The sequence below is a fragment of the Setaria viridis genome, chromosome 4, assembly GCF_005286985.2.
Source record: "Setaria viridis chromosome 4, Setaria_viridis_v4.0, whole genome shotgun sequence".
Classification (NCBI taxonomy): domain Eukaryota; kingdom Viridiplantae; phylum Streptophyta; class Magnoliopsida; order Poales; family Poaceae; genus Setaria; species Setaria viridis.
In genome coordinates, this window is record NC_048266.2 from 28,955,295 (window position 1) to 28,961,294 (window position 6,000).

A 6,000-nucleotide genomic window follows, 5' to 3' on the forward strand; every position below is an offset into this window, starting at 1 on the left:
ATTCTTCTGGATGAGACATTCCACTGTTTCTGGGCTAAGCTCAAAACCAATCCTACACGTGTATAGATATAGAATAGAAATAATTCTTCAAATGAAAAGGCAGATTTTCTTGGTTCGAGATCATTGTTTGTTTCCTGGGAATGTGACATTTGCTTCTTTGGTTTATGTGTGATTTCCTAGAAAGTTGCTGAATATATTCTGAAATTGTGTTATGCCAGAAATATGAATTGCAGAATAACTAGGATCGTGGCCGTGCGTTGCTACGGGCAATAAAATTTTTATAATGCAAGATATTGGATTCAACGGGATAAGAAAAATATAAAACATGTATAATTATGAAATAAGTATATCATTTAACCAATCCAATTTGTCAATGGGTGGACCTCATCTATGGACATTGATAATTTACCACTACATATTTTCTTTTCAGATACTTTTCAAGAGGTAAAGAGCAAGCGTGAAAAGAAGAAAGAGGTGAGTTGACACTGATTTTCTAACTTCAATGTGCCCATACCATCCTGCAATATGCAATTCGTTTGATGACTATTGGCCAGCTTTTATTTGCACTATTTATGAATTGCTAACCAGCCATTTTCTTGCACCTGGTTTTGAAAATTAAATCTATCTGTGCTACTGATTTTTTTTATACTTTGCAATTCCCTTGCACCAAAGTTAGCATATTCAGCTGCAGTTTTTGGACCATTTTATTTTTAGAGATCCTGGACCATTTGATTTTCAGTTTTCATTTATGTTTCTGAAATAAAGTCTCCACTTGATAGCACTGAGACGTGAAGATGGAATTTCATTCAGTGGTTCTATGGAGAATGTCTGAATTCCCTCCTTGATAGCTCTGTCCCATTTGTTATACGGGCAATGGTTAAATCAGCTAATAAAATTGACTTCATCCATGCAAATGACAAATACGTGTTGAGGGTTTCATTCCAGTCATAGTTAAAAGTGTAAAAGAAAAAATCATGTTCAGATATGGTCAGTTTTATGCAATGTTTGTGAAGAGAGGAACTGATGATTTCAGGGAAATTGGATAGACACTGCTGAATGCAGCATTAACAATAAATGCTTCAATTCAATTTCAGAATCTGAATGCTTTAGAGAAATCATCGAGATTGCATCTATATTGCATAATTATCTCTTTGTTTGCTGTACACATAGACTTGAGTCAAAGTTGTATCCACCACACGTCGAGAGCCTGTTGTATCTCACACACTCTACTCCACTGCTACAATATTGCTTGGTTTCTGCAATTCATTTTTTCAGCAAGCATAGTAGCACAAATCTTCAATGGAGTTTAGTGGAACCAGATTCGGTGCTAGCATTATGTTTTGTGGCTAAATAGTAAAATGCAGGAGGAGCTGAAGTATCATGTGAACGGCTTAAGGAAGCACAAAATATTAACAAATCACTTTCTGCATTGGGTGACGTCATTTTAGCTCTTGCTACGAAAAACAGCCATATACCCTACAGGTTTGTGGTATTCATATATATATAACCCATTTGTTTTTATCGCTCACTATTTTTGTGCCTTTTCTGGTCAGAAATCCCAAGTTGACACACTTGCTGCAAGATTCTCTAGGTAAGATGATCTGCTTGCTCAAGGAAAACCATTTCCATGATTAAAGTGTAAAATTTTCCTATATTTATTTTTCCACTTAGCCATATGATTAATTTTGTCTGTTCCTTTTGACACTGATAATAGGAGGAAACTCTAAAGCATTGATGTTTGTGCAAATTAGCCCATCCGATAGCGATGTATCAGAAACCTTGAGTTCATTAAACTTCACCAGCTGTGTTCGGCGTATTGAATTGGGACCAGCAAAGAAGCAAGTTGATACTGTTGAACTTCAAAAGACCAAACAGATGGTGAGTTTTAGTTGTGCATTTTCCTAAGTTAACTGGATCCAATCTTATATGATATACTTATTTCATATTTATACATGTTTTATATTTTTATTATCCCATTGAATCCAATATCTTGCAATATAAAAATTTTGTTGCCCGTAGCAACGCACGGGCATGATCCTAGTGATATGTAATTAAAAAATATGCTCACCTGCCTTGACGTACTACAAGAGCTGTACTTCACGCATGGACAAAGTAGCATGGTGCAGCTTTGCAAAAGCAACCTGTATGGTCACATGCAAACGATTGTTGCGAGGATTGTTGCACTCGTGAAGCACTACAATATGATTGCATGGCAATGACCGGTGCCCTTGCTCTCCATCTAGTGGCCAAGTACCATGGACAACTTCACTTCCTCGTGTTTTACCAACACCATAGATGGCTACCCAGGCTCCTTGTGAAGGTACTGGATGATGGAGGAGGAAGACGATGATACTCATTTCTTGGTTGATGATGATGAAGCGGAGGCCACAACATACAACCACCTAGTGCAAGCAGAGAGCTCTCGCACGCGCCGTCAATTTGATGCGCCACAAAAGGTCATTCGGTCGAGGGACCTTCCTTCTGGTCACAAGAGGATCAAAGCCGACTACTTTGCTCCAAACCCTGTTTACAATGATAAGCAGTTCCATAGAAGGTAAAGTTGAGCATATTTCAAAGATTGATCAGCCCATGTCTCTAGTACCTCATATCAGAAGTGTTCTTGCAAGTTTCGGATGCGTCCGCATTTATTCAAGCACATTAAAGAGGCTGATAAACATCAAGATAACTACTTCAAAAAGAAGTATGATGCCACTAGCAAGGAAGGACTATCGGCTCTTTAGAAGTGCGTTGCTGCTATGCGCATTCTCGCTTATGGTGTCCCAGCGGATGTCGTTGACGAGTACGTGCGTATTGGTGAGTCAACTGCTCGAAAATATTTGCATCATTTCTGTCGGGCTATCATTGATGTTTTCGGTGAGTATTACCTACTAGCACCCAATGCTGCCGATGTAGCTAGCCTTCTTCAAGAGGGTGAGGGTCGTGGGTTCCTGAGGATGCTAGGCAGCATTGACTGCATGCACTGGGAGTGGAGGAACTGCCCCACATCATGGAAGGGTCAGTTCATGGGCAGAGGGAAGCATCCCTCTATGATCTTAGAGGCGGTTGCATCGCATGATCTATGGATATGGCATGCTTACTTCGGCATGCCTGGAAGTAATAATAACATTAACGTGCTTCATAGATCCCTTGTATTCTCTGCTTACCTCAGGGGTCATTCAACCCCTGTGTCGTTTGCGGTCAATGGAAGGACCTATAACATGGGGTACTACCTTGCCAATGGGATTTACCCCGAGTGGGCAGCCTTTGTTAAGACTATTCGTTACCCTATAGAGCAAAAGACCCAGCACTTTGCCACTGCACAGGAAAGTGCACGCAAGGATATAGAGTGTGCATTTGGTGTCCTGCAAACTCGGTTTGCGGTGATCCGAGGACCCGCGTATGGTTAGGACCGTAACTAGATTAATGATAGAATGGTGACTTGCATTATTTTGCATAACATGATAGTGGAGGATGAACAAGACAATGCTCGTGATACTGATTTCTTGAACATTGGAGAACTAGTGGTTCGGTACCGCAACAATCCGGACAGGGAGGCATTTTTTGCCGCACACCATAGGCTTCATGACCAAAACATGCACTTTCAGCTACAATATGACCTCATCGAGCACCAGTGGATGAGGCTGGGATCTCATCATCAGTAGATGAATTAGTGGTCATGTAATATTTTTTAAGACTTGTAATATTCGGTGGTCATGTAATATTTATTAAGACTTGTAATATTCGGTGGTCATGTAATATTTATTAATACTTGTAATATTCAGTGACCATGTAATATTTATTAAGACTTATAATATTCCGTGATCATCACACACAACATCTAATTCAGCAAATATTCACTAGACATAGGGCAACATCAAATAAATAACAGTTCCATTAATTCCGCATGGGCTCAACATTAGATAAAATTGTGTCATGATGATAGAACAAATAAAAGTTACAATTAGTTCCCTGAAATAAAATCAAGAAAACATAAATAAGGTTGCCTCTCCCATCCATGGTTCAAGGTCCCTGTCTCTTCCCGCGCCTAGCTGCAATCTTCTCAAAAATTTCTTCCTGAAGAGCTTCGTAATACATTCGCTGAGCTGGTGTGCAGGCATTAAGATCAATCCCAAGGATCCTTTCATCCTCTTGCTTCTCCTTCTCTTGCTTGTCCGTGTCATGCTTCTCACGCATGATCCGAATCTTCTCTTGCTCAATGTCTAACAGTGATTGATTGTGGCTTCGCATTTCCTCAAACTACTTCTCATCTATGCAGGCAAGCTGCTGGAAACAATCAGTTTTACGCATGGATTCTTCTTGTATGATATAAATTTTTTGCAATGATAGATCTTGCATCCTCGAAGCATACTCCGAAGATGATGTTGAACCCGCAGAGGAATTTGCTTTCTTCTTGGATGCTTTAGCTGAATCCCTGCCCATAGGCCTCCTCCTAGCTGATCCAGTAGGGCTAGAATTGTCATCTCCAAGGTCGTTGGTGTCAGGTTCAAGGCTACTGTCCTCTCCAAAACCATCACCTCCAGTTGATTTTCCAAATCCTCTAGGCTTTGGATCCTGCCATTTGGGCTCATCCTTCATAATCTCCCAACAATGCATGTAAGCAAAGTTGTGTTTGAGGATACCAACAAAATTAGCTGCTGTATGAGTGGTCTGCAACAGGAAATAATTGTTATTAAATTTACAACAAAATGCATAGAAAATAAAATGGGTCAACAAACCGCAAACCTTATCGGCATCCGACATCCCGCTAGGATTCTCTCGAATGGCATCAGCATAGAAGGATGAAAACTTCCCCACTTCAGCCTTGATTATGTCCCAATGGCTCTGTAAAGACCTCAAACTCCTTTCTAGGTAGGATCCCCTCCTCAAATTGTACCGCTGCACAATCCTATCCCACATGCGATCTTTTTTTTTGCAGTACTTGTAATTGGGTCACAGCTTATTTCAAGCCATCACTTCACAATGTTTACATCTTCGTCTAGGTTGAAGTTGCCTAACTTGGTCCTATTGACCATTTTTTCCTCCTTCCTTTTCCTGTAAGATCTGGCGCTGGTGGGACAAGCACTTCCTCCACATCTACCTCATCATCTTGCACAGATGCATCTGCCATTTCAGCTGGATGAAACACCTGTGGACCATCGGTACTGGATGCATCATTGGGACATTGGGTGGAAGCTGCTGGAATCCTTGGGGGAACCAGGATGGAGGACCTTGGTAGCCATTCATGTATGGGTTCCAGGCAGCTTGGTAGGGAGAACTGTTACCAAGAGGAAAAACTCCCTGTGATCCATCAGGAACTTTGGACTGGTTAGGATCCATCCTGAAATCACAGGCAAACAAGATATCAATGGTTATATCTAAGCATGATTTAAGCATGATATGTGAGTATGCAAAGTTCTCATGAGCCACCAAATTTAGATTAAATATAGGGCACAATTTACTCAAAGCTATGCTCAAATCCAGGCTTTGGAACAACAAGCAAAACCTAAGCACTAACTGTGAAATGCATAAACTTAATTCAAGTCATAGCAAACAGTCAGAGCCAAGCTTGCACTTACTAAATTGTAATGAGAGAAAAGGTACCAGCTTTCTGCTAGTTATAAATCCACACTGCCAGCCTCATAAGATTGCCATCAAAACTTCATGAAGACAGGTCACCATACTTCGCCATATTCTGAACGAATTTTTAGTTTCCCTTAAAAAAGGAAGAGATAACCTAAGCTTTTTTGTTTCACATGGGCAGCCCGAATGGTCTTATGGAAATGGCATTTGGGGAGCTGATAGTCTAAATTTACACAAAAATATTATCTCTTACTAGCTCCTGTAAGAGACCATTATGAAAACTTCAACAGAAAGATAATTGATAAGCTGGACAGTTTGGTACATGAATTAACTTGCTGGATGAAACAATGCAAAATATTAACCATCTGACAAAAAGGAAATGACAAATTTTTGCATGCTAAATGAAAGGCAAACAACAAG

General features: G+C 40.2%; 1 pseudogene; it reads left to right on the forward strand.

The window, feature by feature from the left end:
- Positions 1 to 2,633: 2,633 nt before the first annotated feature.
- LOC140222636 (protein ALP1-like) lies at positions 2,634 to 3,662 on the forward strand (annotated as a pseudogene).
- Positions 3,663 to 6,000: the final 2,338 nt, after the last annotated feature.